Raw genomic sequence first — 21,546 nt, 5'->3', positions numbered from 1 at the left:
GTTTCATCTTTTACTGGGCCCTGTAAAGTATGTGGCCTCTCCTGGGGAGGCAAAGCACCAAGACCTTATCAGTATATCAGTGACCAAGGCTGGAGAAAAGCTCAGGACTTTCTACTCTTCCTCCCAACCATTCTCTTATATCACATGGTCTCATTCCTGGTTCCCCAGGGAAATCTGAGCATTCCAGCTTTCCAGCCCCATTTCATTTATTCCTTCCTCATGGAATTTACCATATTTGGCATGAATTCTTGTATACATGTGTGTAGTCTTATTCCTCATCCTCTCTCCCCAGCAGATTGTAAATTCCATGAGGTCCTGGCTTGTGTCTGCTCATCTCAAATGGTGCTTATTACTGTGCTTTATACACTGTTAAAAATGTGCTTAAATTTAATTTAATCTTATTAGTAACTCCTGGTTTTCTCTTCACGTGCATTAGATTATTCCCAGCAATCCTTCAGCTATTGGAGAGAAATAAAAATATCAGGCAGAGAGCTGAACACACAAACCAGGAACATAAATATGCTATAGGAAGCATCCTCCAAACAGGCCCTAAATGTGAGGAATTAGGAGAAGAGGCAGCAGGATTTTTCAGGGGGCAGCCCAGAGTTGTTAGTCTTTTCTTTTTTTTGAATGCAACTAGTTTATTAAGTAGTTCAATTACCATCTAAATATGGAATGGTTTTATTTTTTCCAGTAATTGCTGTCAACTATGGCCTATCAGATCTTCCCTTTCTCCTTGAATAACAAATTCATTTAATGATATTGTGATTTGTTTCCTCAACTATTCAATCCCTTTCATTCATTTAGAGTTTTATTTCAGGTTCTTGAAACTCAATCTGGTTTATTTTCTAAACTTGTTTTGAAATGTCAGTTCTAAAATGTTTTAAAGATAATACAAAGAATTTGTGTATACCCTATAACCAGCTTTGCCTAATAACTATGGTATATTTATAAAAGCAAAGAAATTAACATTTATGCAATGCTATTAATTAAATTACAGAACTTACTTAGATTTCTCCAGATTTCCTACCTATGTCCTTCTTCTGTTCTAGGATTCAATCCAGGATACAGTGTTACATTTAGTGAACATGTCTCTTCAGTGTACTCTGACAGTTTCTCTGTCTTTCCTTGTTTTTTATGACTTGGACGCTTTGAAAAGTGGGCTATTTTGTGGAATATTCCTCAATTTGGGTTTGTCTGAATTTTTCTCATAATTAGTTTGGGGTTACTGATTGGAGGAAGAATACCACAGAGATGAAGTGCTCTTTTCAACACAATGTCAGGGTTACATGATATCAACATGACTAATCACTGGTGATAGTAACTTTGATCATTTGGTTTGTTAGCCTTCTCTCCATCTACAAGGTCATGCAGACCACAAGGGAAGGGAATAAACAAGATGATCTAGAGATGGCGGTGAGCGTAGTGGTTAGGCCTGTGGGCAGAATCCTAGTTCCAGCACCTAACACACACCTCTTGTGTAAGCTCTTGGGCCCCTCATCTGCCACGTGAAGAAAACAGAACCATGCTTCCGTTTCCTTGTGAGCTGTAGAGGACAGCACCCAAGTAAAGTGCATAAAGTCTGCCTACCACATAAGCACTCAGTAAGTGGATATTATTACTAATAGCACTAGGAGGCCAAGTTGTGAAAGATGCTTTCTTAAGATGAGTAGATTTTGGTAACTTGTTCCCCAGTCGCCCAAAAGATTGACCAGTCAGTCATTTTCAGCCATATCAGGTAGAGACTGCCAGGAGTGAAGAACAAAATAGGATGTAACGTCCTGAAGAAAATGAAGCAAGTAGTGGAAAGAGCAAAGAACCAGTTCTCTTGTTTCTTACTAATTATTGAGAAAAAGCAAATCTGTACTTTTGTGCCTGAGGGCACAGAACTGATTTGAAGACCTTAAAATATCAGATCCAAGAATTTCACATACTTCAGAGGTCAGTGCCAGCAGGTGCCGCTTTAGGGAAGCATGGTGAGATGAGTGCAGGTTGATCAGGAGGAGTCCCTGGGCCAGGCAGGAAGGAGAGGAGGCAGGGAGACCACGGTGCTTGGGAAGCAGGGCAGAGATGAGCATGGATCAGTAATCCCAGGAGTCTGGTCATGGCTTCCATTTGCCAATCTAAACACACTTGATCTGATGTATCTTGTGTTGGCACTTGGATGAAAACTTATGTATGTAATAGAATCTCAGTTCTATGCAATTGTATTGTATTTGACCAAGTGCAAAAGGTTTGACTTTGAAATTGTTTTACGCTATTAGTCAAAGTAAGACATTTAAAATGGTGACCTGGCTCGACCTCTGAGAACACACTTCTATCTACTTCCACTGTATTAATGGAAAGGCCTGTCCCAGGCCAGGGGTTTTGGAGGGGGACAGGAGAAATGGGCTGTCTGAAGGCAGCTGCTGGGAGATTCATTTTCTCAGGCTGAGCAGGGGATTCATTGATTAGAATATGCCCAGTTCACTTTAGAAGGCTCACTGCTGTGAAGTAATTTAGTTAATGTAAGTATTTACTTGAGAAATCCATTTCTAGGGTTGATGCATGCAGCTGAGAATTCTGAGAGACATTCTGACTGAGATCAGACAGATGAAGGGAGGAATAAGAAGGGAAAAGAGGGTGGCACAGGGAATGCAGGAGAGCAAAAGAAACTGAGAGAGATGACGACAGAGGAAGAGAGACCATTAAATGGCCTGAGGGAAAAAATACAACTTTAGAAATGGGGCAGCTAGCCTCACTAAACTAATGTAATCTTAACAAGGTTAAAAAATCAACAACAATGGTGTTAAGGGAATAAGTGACATTCTGGAAGCTGTTGGAAGCTTGTCAGAGGCGATCGGGAGAGTTCATTCATTACACAGGGCCAAATTGAGTCCCATGGGTGCCGGGGAAGGTTAATAACACTTTGTCAGCATTCATCAAGAGAAGATGCCAAGCACAGTGTGGGGAAAGGCAGAAGGGAAGGTGGCAGGAGTGCCTCTCTGGTATCAGCCCCATCTCCATTACCTCAGCAAGTCTGTCCTGTCCCCAAACTTGCTTGCCCTGCCTCCGAAACCTCTCCCAAACCTCTAATTACCTCGACCCACTTCTGTGAACAGCAATTCAGTGACCATCTCTAGTCACTGCTCTGTGCCTCCTTCTCCACCTGGCTGAACCAACTGATTCATCCAGGCATGATGCAGAGGAAGTCTGGGAAAGCCACCTATTTCCAGTGGTATTTGGAGCCCTCTTCAAATTGGCAATCTAAGCAGTGCTTACATGGCCTACCAGTTTTTCTGGCTCTGTTTGTAAGGAGATAATCAGAAAGAATCATGTCCTACAGCCAAAGAAGTGAGGGCAACCAGACTTTGTATGAGGGAGAAGAGGACAAAGATACTTATATCCTCCTTTGGGCCCAAAGAACCAAGGACCTCTTCATTTGACTCTGACTAGAAGTAGAGAACCAGGAAGCATGCTAGAACCAGGTTCCCAAAATATGTTACACCCCAGGCAGTCACCCCCCAGGAAGGAGGGTTATTCGCAACAGCAGCGAGCCCTCCAACAGGAAGAAACTAGGGACCCCTGAGGGGCCAGTGGCAGCCCCTTTGTTCCACTCAGTGTGACCCCTGCACAAGGCTCAGTGGTGTTACACAATGTGATTCAAACCACAGGCAGTTCCACTCTTAAACCACACCTGGACTGAGGCTTCTAACACTCAGAGAGTTCACGGAGGTGGGGAGCACAGCCAGCCAGGCAGCCCCAGGAGAGTGGGAAGAGAGCACTCAGATCACCTAATTACCCAGTGTCATGTCTGCTCTGTTCCAGGTCCTCTACTCAGTGCTGGCAAACCAGAGAACAAGACAGGACCTTATCCTTAAGATGCTCTCAATCTGGTGAGAGAACCCAACAAATGCATAGGCAATTATAATGCAGGAGGATAGACACACTTTTTTAAAATTGAGATATAATTCACGTAATAAAACATTTACCCTATTAAAGTGCACAGTCCAGTGGTTTTCAGTATATTCATAAGGTTGTGCAACATCATCACAATCTAATTTCAGAACATTTTTATCACTGCAAAAAGAAACCCTGTGCCTATTATCACCCCGCACTTCCCCTCTTGCCCCAGCCCCTGGCAATCACTAATCCACTTTCTGTCTCTATAGATTTGTCTCTTCTGTACAACTCCTGTAAATGGAATTGTATAATATGTGGCCTTTTGTGTCTTGAATCTTTCACTTAACATGTCTTCAAGGTTCATCCTTGCTGTAGCATGTATCAGTACCTTATTCCTTTTTATGACTAACATTCCATTTTACATATTACCACAATTTGTTTATCCATTCATCAGTTAATAGACATTTTGTCTTGTGGTCATTTTTTTGCTATTATGAATAATGCTGCTACGACACTTGTGTACAAGTTTCTGTGTGGACATATGTTTTCATTTCTCTTGGGCACATAGCTAGTGGTGGAGTTTCTGGATCATATGACAACTCTATGTTTAACTTTTTGAGGACCAGTTGGAGTTCAGTGGCAGGTTAACTGGAAGGGCAGATATATCTTGTTGAATGAAAAACATGGGCCACTTTAGTTTTCATGTCTTTATTATTATTTTCTGTATTATAATAAGAATTTCTTAAGGATGAATATACTACTAATCATTTTAGAAAATTCTGAAAATACAGAAAGGTTTAAGAGGAAACAGAATCACCCATATCCCTGACTACCCAAAGCTACCACCACCCCCATGTGGCTCTTTTCCTCTTAACCCTTTGTTTTCTCTGTATATCTTTTATAGGGCAATGTCATAGTGAATATATTCAGTTTTATTTTTTGCATTTCTCTCTCGTCATTATATTGTAGGTAGCTCAACATTCAGTGTGTTTTATAAACTAGTGTTGAAATTTATTTTATATTTTTAAAATGTCATCTTTATTTTCTTACTTTTGAAGAGGGGACTAAGGTGACAGGCGACGGGAGCTGGGGGTGGGGAGGTCTGGAGAAAGAGGAGGGAGATACCAAGGAGAATACATGAGAAAAAAAAAGAAAGGGAGTGGAGATGACCGTGTTTGCTTCCCTCTAGGTCCCTATTTTATCCCATCTGGTTACAGAAAAGATGTAAGGCACTTTGTCTTTGTGGCCTTAGAATAGCTCCCCATCTCTTTTTCTGGTGCCAGTGACTGTGGAGGCCGCTCTGTTTCCTGTGCCTTTGACCCTGAGGCTGAGCCAGAGCCGGCTTCCAGGCTGTGATTCAAGATGGCCAATTTGCGATCTTAGCAGAATCAATCTATTGGGAACTAATGAGGCACAAATGGTTCGTGCACTTTGAAGCATATCTGCCAAATGAAATAAACTGGGCTCAATCAGCAGGGAAAATCAGTGATGCAAAAATGCATTTCAGCCAAGCGTTATTTCCCCCTGGGATGCCCACGACATCAAATTCTATTGTTTTGATGCTTCTGTGCCAATTCTTGTCTAAGCTTCTGTAGTCCAGGCCAGGAGAACTCCCCATTCAGGGATTCATGTACCCAGGGGCTGGTAAATACCAAGATTTGGTGGTTGCAACAGAGATGCTGGGGCCGCCAATGTGCATGAAAAGTGAGGACTTCTAGTTTTGTAAACAAATACTGACCTCCATGTTTCCAAACCACACTCTGTAACAGGTGATGTAATTAGCAAGGAACACAATTGTGAACTTTCTGAGAAAGCAAATTACAAAAGTATTGTGTTACTAATTCACATTAATAGAGTTTTTAATATCCTATCAGTTTTTGTGTCACTAAATTTATTTTCTTTTAAATATTCTACTAGTAAGATACCATTGCGAAAAACTGAGAAACTAAGAATCATCAAAAAGAAAATTTAAGTCATCTCTATTAAATTTTATTTATGTGCCAAATTTCTCTGTACAGAATTCTTTTTTTAAAAAAAGACCATGTAACCCACGTTGTTCTATAACCTACTTTTAAAAAAATTGTGATATACTGGAGTTGTTTCTAAACTGGCCTTTCCACAGTGTCATGATGTTGCCTGGGAAGGTCAGGTCTCCACTAATGCCATGTCTTTCTGGAAGCCCACTTGGTTCCTGAGAGTCCTGGCTGGAATGGTTGGACTCAGGGAGGTGGAGAAGGGACTAGTTAACAAAGGGCTTGATCCTAGATACAGGGTGTCCTGCAGGAACTGGGGCCCTGGCAAGGAGCTGAGTCCTATAGACCTGGCCATTTGGCTAGCTCTGAGGCATCATTATGGATAAACAACAGCTTAATTTCTCCTGTGGGGTCAGCAGGGATTATACCCAAGGCCAGAAAACCAAGTCCACAGACTAAGACTCCAGGCCCAGTCTGACTAAAGGCACTCAGGGGGAGGCTATTCAAGGGTCCTGGAGAACCTGTGGGTACCCTGAAGTAGCTGACTCTCCTTGAGAGCAAGGACTGGATCAACTTGTGCCCATCAGAGTGGAAATTCAGTGAGTATTTATTAAATAAAGCAATGATGGCTCTACTTCCTAACCATGCTTCTAGTCTTAGCTTAGATATTATCTCCTCTGGAGAACAGACAGAAATGAGCATGCCAGTCTGGGCTAAGGGAATGGCCTGAGGATAGTCCTGGAGATGGTCAAGCACAGGGTGTGAGAGACAACAGGGGGTTTAGGTATGTGAGTAGTTTTAGGCACAAGGCTGGAGATGTATGGGGCTAGAGTGCATGGCCTTAAGAGCTAAGGCCATGATTTTGAATGATGTCTGGTAGCCAGAGAGGAGTGACCAAAAGTTCTTAACCAAGGGAGTGTGTCACGGAGGTGTCATGAAAGGACAAGGTGTTTACTGGCAGCAGCAGGATGAATTAGAGCTGAAAGGCCAGAGGCAGGACAACCAGTTGAGAGGTTGCTATGATAGTCTCGGTATGAAGTAATAGGGCTGGAACTAGGGAGGTAACCATGGGGAATGGAAAGGAAGGGACATTTCATTCATCCACTCATTCATTCATTCAACAAATATTTACTAGTCATTGAGAACCAAGAACTGTGATAGTTCCTGAGACAAAACTCATTAAAGAAGACATGGCAAGATGTGCTTTCTGGAGTATGTGGTGCTCAGCAGAAGATGACCAAAGATGACCCCCTGGATGACCAGGATCATGATGTGCCATTAAGAGAAATAAAGAAGTCAGGAGAAAGACCTAGTTTAGGCATCTAAGAAAAATTGTGAATTTAGTGTGACGATACAGGAGGATAGGAAGATGAAATTATGTGGCAGGCAGGTAGAAATACAGGACTTGGGCTAAAGAGCAAGTCAAGGCAGAAGGTGGATTTGAGGAGAGGAGCTTCAGATCCACAGGAGTGCTACGACTTACAGAGGTCTGAGCCAACCTAACTGAGCTTCATTCCAAGCTCATTGCAGGGAAATAACAACATAGACTTAGTACAAACCTGATGCCTCTTTCCTCTGACTTCTGACACTGTGGTCCCATCAAACATGCTGAGATGAGTTCTCAGAAGTTGATTATCCCTCCAATCTGACTCCTGTTTCACCTCTACCTTGTATACTGCTCTTTCCCCTTTCAGCTAAGAAAGGGTGTACTGCAGCCAGATGGTAAACTGTGAACAGAAATAAACCCTCTTCACATGTAGTGAGTATATTTATATCCAATCCTATAATATCACTGCAAGAATAATTATAGCCAATCCTGTAATTGCATTGCGGGTGGGTATCAGACACCAAAAATCAAACACATGTCCCATGGAGACCAGGAAAATATGGCTGTTGGGACAGGGAGCTGCAGGGCCAGCTGCTGCCCCTGTGAGGTGAGTGGGTGAAGTAGAGCAGGGCTGGTTACAGGTTATTCAGGGCCTCTGCCAACAGAGGTGGAGGGAGGTAAGCCTTCTGTGGGATGCACAGCTTAAACTCCTGTCTCAGCAGGACTGCATACTTACCTTTAAAAAATTATAATGTCAATGTTTATTCATTGCAGGAGGTTTAGGAAATACAGAAAATTACCCACAATCTCACAATCCAAAAATAGCATTGTTAGTTTTTCTACATTTGTCATTGTCACTTTTTATTTTATATGTATGTTTTGTGGCATACTGTAAATAACATTTTATACCTTCTTTTTCTTATTTAATATCACAAGTACTTCTCTATCATTAAGATGTATCCAAAAGCATTATTTAAGAACTTTTAAAAACAAAATCCCTGGTCCAGATGGCTTCATGGCTGAATTTATCAAACATTTAAAGAAGAGTTAATGTCTATCCTTTGTAAAGTATTCCAAAAAGTAGAAAAGCACCTCATTCTATGAGGCCAGCATCACTTTAATACCAAAACCAGACATAGACACCACAAAAAAAGAAAATTATAATGTCCGTGATGAATATAGATGAAAAAATCCTCAGAAAATATTAGCAAACCAAATTCAAAAATACATCAAAAAGATCATCCATCATGCCAAGTGGGATTTATTCCAGGGATGCAAGAATGCTATGATATTCATAAATCAATCAATATCATACATCACATCCACAAAAAGGACAAAAATCACATGATCATCTCAATAGATGTTGAAAATCATTTGAAAAAATTCAACATCCATTCATGATAAAAACTCTTAATAAAATGGGTATACAGGGCATGTACCTCAACATCGTAAAGGCCATATATGACAAACCCACAGCCAACATCCTACTTATTAGTGAAAAGCTAAAAGCTTTTCCTCTAAGATGGGGAACAATATAAGGATGCCCACTCTCACCACTTTTATTCAACATAGTACTGGAGGTCCTAGGCATGGCAATCAGACAACACAAAGAGATAAAAGGCATCCAAATCGGTAAGGAAGAAGTTAAACTATAAGTATTTGCAGATGACATAATATTATGCATAGAAAACCCTAAAGACTCCACCAAAAAACTATTAGACCTAATAAAAGAATTTGGCAAAGTTGCAGGATACAAAATTAATACACAGATCTGTTGCATTCTTATATACTAACAAAGAATTAGCAGAAAGAGAAATCAAGAAAACAACTCCATTTACAATGCATCAAAAATAATAAAATACCTAGGAATAAACCCAACCAAGGAGGTGAAAGAGCTTTACTCTGAAAACTACAAGACACTCAGGAGAGAAATTGAAGAAGACACCAATAAATGGAAATACATCCCATGCTCATGGATAGGAAGAATTACTATTGTCAAAATGGTCCTCCTGCCCAAAGCAATTTACAGATTCAATGCAATCCCTATCAAAATATCAACAGTATTCTTCAATGAACTAGAACAAGTAGTTCTAAAATTCATATGGAACTACAAAAGACCCCAAATAGCCAAAGCAATCCTGAGAAAGAAAAACAAAGCTGGGGGGATTATGCTCCCTGACTTCAAGCTCTACTACAAAGCCACAGTAATCAAAACAATTTGGTAATGGCACAAGAACAGAACCACAGACCAGTGGAACAGAATAAAGAGTCCAGATATAAACCCATGCATTTATGGGCAATTAATATATGATAAAGGAGTCATGGACATACAATGGGGAAATGACAGCCTCTTCAACAACTGGTGTTGGCAAAACTGGACAGCTACATGTAAGAGAATGAAACTGGATTACTGTCTAACTCCATACACAAAAGTAAACTCAAAATGCATCAAAGATCTGAATGTAAGTCATGAAACCATAAAACGCCTAGAAGAAAACATAGGCAAAAATCTCTTGAATATAAACATGAGCAACTTTTTCTTGAACATATCTCCTCAGGCAAGGGAAACAAAATAAAAATGAACAAGTGGGACTACATCAAACTAAAAAGCTTCTGTACATAAAAGGACACCATCAGCAGAACAAAAAGGCATCCTACAGTATGGGAGAATATATTCATAAACAATTAATCTGATAAGGGATTAACAGCCAAAATATAAAAAGAACTAATATGCCTCAACACCCAAAAAACAAATAACCTGATTAAAAAATGGGTGGAGGACCTGGACACTTCTCCAAAGGAGAAATACAGATGGCCAACAGGCACATGAAAAGATGCTCCACATTGCTAACAATCACACAAATGCAAATGAAAAGCACAATGAGATATCACTTCACACCAGTTAAGATGGCCACTATCCAAAAGACAGGAAACAACCAATGCTGGAGAGGATGCGGAGATAGGTGAACCCTCCTACAGTGTTGGTGGGAATGTAAACTGATGCAATCACTTTGGAAAGCAGCATGGAGGCTCCTCAAAAAACTAAAAATAGAAATACCACTTGACCCAGTAATTCCACTCCTAGTAATTTACCTGAAGAAAACAAGGTCCTTGATTCAAAAAGACATATGCACCCCTATGTTTATCACAGCACTATTTACAATAGCCAAGATATGGTAGCAACCTAAGTGTCCATCAGTAGATGAATGGATAAAGAAGATGTGGTACAAATATACAATGGAATATTATTCAGCCATAAAAAGAAAACAAATCCTCCCATTTTCAACAACATGAATGGAGCTAAAGTGTATTATGCTCAGTGAAATAAGCCAGGCGGAAAAAGACAAACACCAAATGATTTCACTTGTTTGTGGAGTATAAAAACAAAGCAAAACAGGAGACACAACATAGCAGTAGACTCATAGACACCAAGAAGGGACTAGTGGCAACCAAAGGGGAGGGGTTGGGTGAAGGGGGAGGAGGAGGGAGAAGGGAATTCAGGGGCACAAGAATTTGGAATCACAATATAGGTTGGTCACAGGGATAGTAGTACAGCAGGGAGAAGAGAGTTAATAACTCTACAACATCTTACCATGTTGATGGACAGTGACAGCACTGGAGGGGTGAGGACTTGATAATATGGATGGATGCTGAACCACTGTGTTGTGTATCTGAAACCATCATAAGATTGTATAGTAATGATACTTTAATTTAAAAAAACCTTCATTGTGCTCTAGTCATATGATGCAATTATATAGCAGTTAAGATGAATAAATTAAGAGCCTCAGATATCAACGTAAATAATTCTTAGGCTTAATGAAAAGATAATTTTCAGAGTCAGATACATAATTCAATTTTGTGCAGTGAAAAATCAAAAATAATGTCATATCTTGTTAATATCCGATATGTAAAAAGTATAGACAAATGGGTGGAAGGAATTTTCTCTGGGAAGGAAGAAAAGAGGTTGAAATTTGGAAAGGATAGAAAGAGGTTTTGTTTCTATAATTTGTTATTTGTTTTAAAATAACCTAAAACAAATATTAGGTAAAATCTTAAGCTTATTAAATCTATGCAGTGAATAAATATGTGTTTATTATATTCTCTTTATTTCTTTACATGTTTGAAATATTATAGAATAGATTATTATTTTTTAAATTAATCGACTTTATTTCTTAGGGCAGTTTTACATTTATAGAAAAGTTGAGCAGAAAATGCAGGAAGTTCCCATATATCTTCTCACCCTGCCCCTCACATACGCACACAGAGTGTCCGCTATTACTAATAGCTTACCTTACTGTGGTACATTTGTACAAATGAACAAATACTAATACATTATTATTAACTAAAGTCCATAGTTTATACAAGAGTGCATTCTTTGCATTGTATATTCTACAGGTTTTGACAAATGTGTAATAACATGTATCCATCACTACAATACCATAGAGAATAGTTTCACTGCCCTAGAAATCCTGTTTCTACCTATTCATTCCTTACTCCTCCCTCTACACAAACCCATGGCAACCACTGATCTTTTTACTGTCTCCACAGTTTTGCCTTTTCCAGAGTGCTATATTGTTGGAATCATACAGTATACAGTCTTTGCAGATAGGCTTTTGAATAAATTATTTTTAAATCAAACACTTAGAGCCAACCATAATAAAGAAAACAAAAAGCACCAGAAATTACACTATTTTGAGATAATCACTGTTAACCATGAACACGATATGTCTTTTTTAATGTAAATGGAATCATAGTATGCAAAGTGCTGTGCTTTTTTTTTTTTTATCTTCACAAACAATATATTATGGAACCCATAGGATTCAGAGTTCTTTTTAAGGCCTTCAGGAATGTTTTGTGGTGTGGAATATTCTACGGTGAAGTAACCAATCCTCTACTAAGGGACATTCAGACTGTTTTCACTTGTGGTAGGACTCTGCTGGCCTTGGAGAGCCCTTCAAACTAGAAAAGGCCCTTGAAGTCCCCAGAGAACTGGGAATAGCCAGCCTTCTAGATATGTGTCCCCTGGACAACACGCTTGGTATCAGCTGAGTTGCCTACAGTCAAAGACATTGTTTACCGCTTTTCCTCCTCTCACTGTAAACACAGTGTGTAATACAAAGCAAGTGCTTGGTGACCATGGACTGGATGGATCTGAAGTGCCCCTAATCAAGGTACTTTGGGATCATCTCTAAGGACATTCCCAAACCACTGAGGGGGCTGACTTCACAAGCTTGTTCACTAGGAACCCAGGGAAGAAATCAGGGAGCCCTGTTTTGTAGAGCAGAGCTAGATGGGTGCCATGAAGGACTGGGACACTGGGACTGGGTGGGAACAGAGCGCAGTGGGTATGTATGCCAAGGGGCTCCGGCAGGTGGGACAGTAAGAACCTGTTCCACTGTCCTGGGGCTCAACAGCCAAGACTGGAGTGACTGGGGTTCTGTGTAGGCAGAGGAAGTGCTCAGGCTTCCGTGAGAGCATTTCCTTTTTTTCAGTCAGTTTGATCATACTGGTTGAGAACCTGGAGTCTGATATGGGACTTCTGGTTCAAATCCCAACTCAGCCATTCTCAGACTATTTGATTCATGGCAAGTAGCTAAGTCATGATGGCCTCAACTCCAAAAGGGGAATACAAGAGCACCACTTCAAAGAGTTAAATGAGATTATATAAGCAAAGAGCTGTGCAAAGTGCCTGGCACTTAAGAAGTGCTCAGTAAATATTAGCAATAACAACAATAACAGCTTAGTATCTGCTCTTTTAAAAAGCAAAGTGATCAACTCAGCAAGAGCATGAGATAGCAAAGCCAAGGTCAACAGACACTTTCTTCCTAGAGAAAAGCCAGCACATTTTGCAATCCCAGGTATGACGAGGATTCAAGTGGGTGGGGACCTATAGGAGCAGAAAATGGAAACACGCTATCAGGTAACTCAAAAGGAATTTAGGCTACTTAAATGATTTTTGCAAGCTATCTGCCAGTCTATGTATATTCCTTGTGTATTCATGTTTATTCTCATATGCAGCCATCTCTAGTTCCTATCTTTTGATGCTAAATCAAGCCCTTGCAGATATATTTTCAAGTGGATATGGCCTTTGAAGTCACATAGTTCTACTTCCCACTCAATGAGGGGATATCTATCCATAATTTCCCTACATGTCCTCATCTAATCTAGAGGACATTCTGGATTCTTCTCTTTTTCTCTGTCGTTTTCAAGCAAACCTTGTCAATTCCATCTTCGAAACTGATCTTAAATCTCTCCTCTTCCTGCTATTACTAATGCCCCCCTCCTAGAGCAAGCTTCCTTCATCCCCCTCCTAGACTACCAGCCCCTAACTGGGTCCTTACTTCCGCACTTCCAAGCCTATAGTCTGTTCTCCCCCAGGAACCAGGGTGCCTTTTGAAAAGTAAGTCAGATCACGACTCTATCTTAGGTCAAGTTCCCCAGAAGCCGACCCCAGGACAAAGATTCACGAGCAAGTGTTTTCATTAAAAAGTACCCCGAGAGAAACTAGTACAGACATGGGGGAAGCTGGACAGGGAAGCAGAAGGCACCAAGCAAGGAAGAAGGCTGGAGGCTGGACTGCACCCAAAACTTTGTTCCTTACTCCTAGTGATGAGGATTCCCGCCCTATGGGCTGAGGAGGGTCAGGAGGACGCTCTGTGCATGCAGGCAACAAGCACCGGCGGCCCAAGGGCTGTTCTTGGAGTGAAAGTGCCGAGCAGCTGGAGGACGGCACCCAGAAACCACAATAGGGGGCCTGGATGGAGCACCGACAGGTCCACGCCACTTTCTCCTGTTAGTTCTTATCTCAGGCCCTTGCTCCTTTCATGACACGTCATGATTTACAAATAGTTTTTATATTCATTTGTCTCTGTGCTTGTTTACTGTATGTTGTCCCCACTGAAATGAAGTCTGCAAGACTGTGGTGAGCCCATTTGTCTTGCTGAGTATTCTACCCCAGTCCCTAGAATAGAGATGGCACACTGTGGTTCTCCACAAAAATGTGTATGAGTGGACAGATGAACAATGGAGACTTGGTTTGGACTCATTCAGGAATGGGGAGCTTCTACAGCATGAAGCTGCTTATCCCTCCTTCAGAGCTTGAACGGAAAGCCTGGCCCAAGAGGAACTGTATTCTGGCACATCAACTGGTCTCCTCTCTGGACCCGCTCAAGAGACGACAGCTCCTTTCATGTCGGTCCCTCAAATACCCAATGTCCCACCTTTCTCTCTTCCAGACTGATAAAGCCCACTCGTCCAGAGCTTCCTCATTTGACATGGATTTTAGAGTACTGGCATCCATAATTTCACCAGTCTGAGAACATTCTTTTTACCTGCCTACACAAAGCATAGTAATCCCTCCCATGCCATGCTGAATACACCCAATCTTGGAAGGTAAACTGGCCCAAGCCAGATAAGAATTTGGAGGAGAGAAGCTGAAGATTCCCCAGCCAGGGCTTAGAGTTAGCTGACCCAGCTTGAATCCCAGATTCAATTATTGTTAAATGACTGATCTTGGGCAAATACTTAATTTCTGTTAAGTCCCAGGTTTTTCATCTGTATAATGGGAAAAAATAAGAGCACCTACATAATAGAGTTGGTATAAGGGTTGAATTAAATAAGGCAATGGATATAAGTCACTTAGCAGAGTGCCTGGCACATATTTAAGGATTTGGAGCTCCCCCAGGCTTCACCTCTGACCTAATGGCTCTCCGTGCCCCTGCAAGCCACTGTTCCCACGTCAAATCCTCCTGCTGACCCAGCTCCACCTCAGACACCTCCACATTCCTTCAGTCATGATAAATCTTTCCGGTCACGCATCCAGATGTTTTCCTGGCTATTCTTTCTTCCCATTTTCTCATCTTCACTGTACATCAGGATTGCACTTCTATCCTACACTTTGCTGCTCATCCTATATCCACCGTCTATCCATTCCCTCTTCTCTTTTACTTGTCCTTCTTGTTCATCTAATTCTTCCTTGCTTTTTGTTTTTCTCCTCCTGTCTTTCTTTATATCATGGCAACTCTAACCAGTTGAGTTATTGAGAGAAATTCTTTTTTTTTTAATTTTTGTTTTCTATTTTTGCCTCCAAAGAGCCAAGAGGAAATAGTCAACCTGGTTAACCATAAAATCAGTAAATACTCTTAATCAGTAAATCTCGCTACATTAAGTTACAGGCCATTTTCCATCTGCTCCTTGCCAGACTGAGTGGTAAAAAATCAAGGTCAAAAGGGGAGCCGACAGCAGTGAGGACAGAGGAGAAACAGGAAGCCCTCTTTCTCTCTCACTTGTGTGTATGTTTCTCATTCGTTTTCTTGCCTATTGCATCAGTACATCACCATGATAGTTGTCTGTCTTGTTTCTGACTTTAATGGAAATGCCTCTAATATTTTGCCATTAATTATGATTTTTTTCCCCTTAGGTTTCATGCTAAATATTCTTTATCCAAAGGGGGAGTTTTCTTCTATGTCTAGTTTGCTAAACTTTTGTAATATGGAGCTGTGGTCATTAGGCTTGAGTTTCTAGGTTGGAAGCAGAACTTCTAGGGAAGCAGGTGATAAGCAGGTTGATTTGGGAGGTATCCAGGGAATATCAGAAGAAAGAATTGAGGGCAGGCAGGCTGGGGGATGATGGAGCATCCTGTCCAGAGGGACTGTCACAGTAGTACTGATAGTCACTCCCCATAATCTGTTCTTAAGCTAACTGTTGTATTGTGATTCAAAGAGTCTCTTGGACCCTTGAGGCCGGCAATGCCAAAACTTGGGTCTGTTATAGTTCTTGTTTTTTCTTTTACTAATTTAAATAAGCAGTTCTGGATTTTCAAGAAGCTTTTGGAGCTATTTGAATTGGAGCAGATAACTGAAACTCCATCCTTTTTCACGTGAAAGCTTTTGGAAGCGGATCTGATCCTGGCTCTCTATTCCAATCAGCTTCTATGAAAGCCACTTCTTGTTCTTGTTGTGGGCAGATCAAGCCTTGTTTTCTCTCTGATGGAAATTCAGGAAGGAAACTAAATAATTCCCAACAGAGACAAGAGTTGACCACAGTGCCATCCAAAAGGGCTTTTAAGGTTTTCAGGCTTGTATGTGAGAACGTTGGCATCGAGGTTGGTTGCTCGATCTACATTGCCAGCTTGACAGAAGGCTCGAGAGATGTGGTTCTGCCATTTTGACAGGAGAATCTTTTTTGATGGAGAAGAGGTTGCAGTTGAAGCACTGCTCATGTGTGCTTCAACACTGGGAAATCTCAGTAGAAGTGTTTGTGACAAGCATCTAAAATAAAGTACTGAACACTCATTTATGGATATTTCTCAACAAGCCAAGCTGTACATACTGTGGAACTGATGAAAGGAAGAGATATTCTAACACCAAAACTACCCAGTGTGGCATCTATTGCTTGCTATTCTACTCATGCTATATGCTGTCTTTGAGGTTTTTTGTTTATTTCTGGCCAGTTGATGGGAAATTGGCCAACCTGCCTCCAGATATCCAAGAGTTGATTGTGCTTGACTTCTTTAATTAGTTCCACTCTTGATTGAAGGGGGGTAAAAGAAAATAAGTGCTAAACAACCTGTCATAATGGGGAAATTTCAACAAACTGGTAATGTGTCAGGCAGCTCTGAAGAGTCTCAGAAGTTGGCAAGTAAATAAGATCTATAAGGAAAAACTGGAGGTACTATCATAGCACAGCCTTTAAAAGAGGTCACAGGCTTATAGAGTGACTGTAAACTAGATTATCTACGTACTCCAAAAACACCTCCTATGCTCAGTTGAGGGTGGTGCATTAGAAGACGCAGTGGTGTGAGCTTAGGAGAAGTAAGCTCCAGGCCCACCTCTGCCAGTGGGTGACCTTGGCAGAATCCCTGTCTACCTGTTTCCACCTCTGTAAAATTAAAAAGTTACACCACTTTGGGGTTCCCATCAAGACTTCCTTTAAGGTACCACAAAAGAAGAAATGTTAGGACATTTCAAAGCACTCCAAAGACAGTACTTTTCAATTATTACATAATAAATGCATTTATTTAGTGACTAAAATCATTCAAACACGGAGCTTCCTAGGAAAAAGAATAATAAAAGAGGTGCTCAGTAATAGAATTTGGGAGCCAGGCTGTAAGACACTCTCTACAGGAGGGATGGTACCTGCTGCTGCACCTCAGAGACCTTAGCATTCAGCAGGGCACCTCTTCAGGCGCACATTAAAGTTTTAAACATATGCAAATGCAGAGATAACACACAATAAACTACCATGCCCACCACGCAGCTCCAAGAATCATCCCTCATGTGTAATCTAGCTTTTCTATGCTCCCACCCAACTGACTTCTAAACCTTCTCACAGATGCCTTTGAAGCAAGTCCCAGAGGTCATATAATTTCACCCACAAACATTTCAAAGCTTTGCTCTGAAACATTAGTATTTGTAAATACAGTATCATCACACCTAAAAAATGAACAATACTTCTTTAAATATCATACAATGTCAATTTGTTGTTCAAATTTCCCTAATTGTGTCTTAAAAATATTTTTGTAGAGTTTGTTTAAATTAAGATCTAAAAACTGCAATTGGGTGAAATATATATTGTTTTGTTTAATCTAGAGTCTCCCCCCTTCCCACACATACTCCAAGTGATCTATTTGTTGAAGGTACCAGGTTTCTTGTCCTAGAGTTTCCCACGGTGTGGATATTGCTCATGCGTCTCCATGGTATCATTCAACATGCACCTTGTATTTCCTACAAACTGGTAGGTAGACCAAAAGACTTGATAGGGTTCATAGGTAGTTTTTTGTGTTTCCATCAGGAAATACATAATGCATATAATGCCCGGTTATCTCTTTTTGATATTAGCAGCCATTGGTGGTCATTGTCTAGATCCATTATTTCATTAAGAGTTGCAAAATGTTGATATGCTAACTTCATTTCTTAGCTTTATTTCTTCACTTCTTTTTATCAAGAAAAACTATATTTACATCTAGCATATTTCTATAAAGAAAAATTTCCCTTAATCAACTATTTTGTTATTCTGACACTGTTGGAAAAGGAACAGCAGAATAAATGCCATTTCTTTCCCTTTATTTACTAGTTTTCAAAGTGATAGGTTGAGTTCCTAGCATCTTTTAAAGGACAGCGAGTGAGAGTTTCTATAAAAGCACTGCCATGAATTCATGGGTTTAAATATATTTCAGGAGTTTGAATTCAGTGCAATTACAATTCTTATTGATTATCCCATCATTGGCCAGTGGGATTTGAAGAAGCTTCTGATCTGCTCTTGAGTTCATTTGGACTAACTCCAGTGTTGTTTGATAGGTTTTACTTTCTGTGGACTCAACTTCTGAGATAATCTCTAAGGCCTTTCTTAGCATCACCTTCAGACCCAGGAAAGAAAAGCCTCTGTACTTGGCCTCACATATAACATACATTAAAAAACAAAGTGTTTTTTCTTCTTTTCAGATCTCATAGAAAGTTTTCTGAAAGGTAGGTGACCGGTTGAGTCAAAGGGAGAGGGGATGTGTGGGGGCTCAACTGGCCCCTCCGACCAGAGGAGGAAGGTTGAGGCTGCTGGTGAGTCAGGGGAGGAGGGGAAGGGTGTAGAACGGGAAACAAAGTCACAGCTTCTGCTCGAGGATATCAGGGAAAGAGTGCCTACTCCATTTAAAGTTGGCCCTTCAGATCAACCCACATAGGTGCCTTGACAGAACTGATTCCTGTATTACCACCTTCCTGCCCAGTTCCTCTGCCCTACTCCCTGCTGCTTGGCTGGGTGGTGCAGTTTCAGGAGGCACCCAGGACTGCCTGGCCTCTTGAGTTGGAAAAGTAAGGCCCAGAGAGGTAACCTGCCCACTCTAACACTTGACTGGGTCAGTCCCTATCCTGGGATTGAGTGCATCTAGCCACCTGGGTCCAGCCTCTGCCCTGCCCTAGCACCTTCAGCTCAGGTGTCCAGATGGCAGGAACAACCCAGGGAGAACCTGGGCCCTTTAGCTTCCAAGCCTCAAAGTGCACTGTGGGTGGAGAGAAGGGCTTGGTTGGGAGCATGGGACAGAGTGGGTGTAGCTTGATTTATAGCTTCTAAATATTTAGACATATGGTACGTGGAGCAATATTTGCACTTTTGTAAATGTTGGGGTGACTCTGATCCTTCTGGCTAGAATTTTCCAAGTCACTGTATGGATGTCCTATGTAAGATATAGACTTCATAGCTCAGTCTAGACCCTTGCCCCACTGTTCTTCCTTTCCCAGTCATCATGGAAAACACACCGTCTTTGGCATTACTGAATCCTCAGCATGCTTAGAATTTGGCTTGGAGCAGCTGCTTTTTATTTAAAGTCAGTGGAAACCTGTTGCTTTGGAAGAGCATGGTGGGAGCATGAGGCACATTTTGGGTTGACCATGGTTCTTCCTTTTCTCAGAAGGGTCCTGATAACCAAGGGTGACTCTTCTCAAGTTGCCACATCTGTACAACCCTGACCCTTGGCCATGGCTGACCCACACTCTCCCAGCTGAGAACTCCAAACCAGAGATGCAGAGGGTGAGCATTTCTGAAACAGTAATGTTAGTGGCATGAGATCCACGGCTGCTGGCTGCTGAGGCATCTGAAGTTGCCCTAATTCCTGCCTTTCCTTAATCTTAATTTCTTCCCTTAATTCAGTGACACACTCAATAGCTTTCAAAAAACTGTTTTTTGTTTATTAGTTTGAGCTAACTTAAGTCAGTTTCTATGGCCGGCACACACACACACACCCTTTAATTAACACCATTGTTGGAAGGAGCTCTGGATGAAGAGCCAAAGCACTGGATTCATCTCTTTTCCTCTGACACCACCATCCTTATCACCATATAAATCCCAGACTTTGCATTCTTCTCTGCCTAGAACCAGAGCTGAAGCAGTAAGGTGAAATAAAAATAATAATGATAAAAAATGATAATAATAATACCAATCATTTTGGGGGCACTTTTTAAATACCATGAACTGTGTTATGTGCTTTACATAATTTTTGAGTCTAATTCCCAAGAATAATCCTGGTTTTGTTAGGATGCTTTTGACTTCATGTAAGAGACATCCCCAAATCAAAATAGCATTAATATCAGAAAATTAGTTATTTTATATGGAACAAGAAGTCCCTGGCAAAGGCAGTTTCAGAGTTGGTTACATTAGAGGCTTGAAGATGTCATCAGGGACCTAAGTTCTTTCTATCTCTTTGCTAAGTTCTTTCTATCTCCAGGCTAGCACCCCTCATGACTGCAAAATAGCTGTTGAATTTCAGGCAACACATCAAACATGACAATGCTTAGCAGAGGTATGTTCTCTTCCTTGTATCTCTTTTTTAAGTACAAGAAAAGCTTCCCAAGAAGCCTCCAGATAATCACCCCTCTCACCTCAGTGGCCATAACTGGGCCATACATACATGCCTAATTCAACTATTGACCAGGGAGTCACATTACTGTGACAGGCCTAGACCAAGTGTGATTTACCCCTGAGTTGAGAAGAGAAGAGAAGAGAAGAGATGATACACTCTGGGGGAAAAAATGAGGCGATTTCTAGCAAAGAAGGGGGGAAACTGTTGAGTAGTTAACCAACAGTGGTATCTGCTACAAACCTCACGAGATACATAGGGACATCAAGTGCCTGGTGCAAGGCCAAAACACCAGTTAATGGCAGATATGGGATATGAATCCAGAATGGTCTGTCTCTAAAACCTGATCTCTTAACTTACACTCTGGGAGGTGGTTAGTCCTTACTAAGCTCTTTGTCCTTGAGGAGCTCATCACTAAGGCTATCCTGGGTGTTTCATGAGAAGAACTGGTATGGAGCTACCAGCCAGTCAGATTCAAAAGACCAGCAAACTCATCTCCTTAGTCCAACACTTCATTCAATCTGTTCTTCCATGGCTCACTCAATTCTCCTCAGCCACAGTGGAGAGGATACGTAGAACAGGTAAACTTAGCCAATAATAGGCTTCGTCCCAGATTTCTGGCTTTCTGAATATCATAAATTAACAAATATTCCCTTCCATGGCCTTCCATTTTTCTTCTTAATCTGCTGTTTCCCCCTCTGGGGAATTCCTTCTCCTAAACTTCAGTCATTTGGTTCTGGAGGGAACTTTCAATGACAGTGCCACGTGGTGACATCAAAATAGTTGACTACTGGGAAAGCACAGACACCACCCAATGAGCAGGGACACTGGCGGCCGTAGTAAAGAAACATCCTGGAGGTTCCCTGACTGGGTCAACAATTGGCTCTTTGGAGTTGGATATGGGGATGTCCAAAATGTCCCGTGGAGGGCCAGATGGCCCTGGAGATGAAGGACAGCAAACTCAGGAGGCTTGGGTTGGTAGGCATTTACCAACTGGCATGGAAGTATTTCACTTAACA

Source organism: Manis javanica, chromosome 7 (genome assembly GCF_040802235.1).
Source record: "Manis javanica isolate MJ-LG chromosome 7, MJ_LKY, whole genome shotgun sequence".
NCBI classification, from domain to species: domain Eukaryota; kingdom Metazoa; phylum Chordata; class Mammalia; order Pholidota; family Manidae; genus Manis; species Manis javanica.
The sequence above is the reverse complement of the archived record's forward strand: the minus strand, read 5'-3'. Positions refer to the sequence as shown.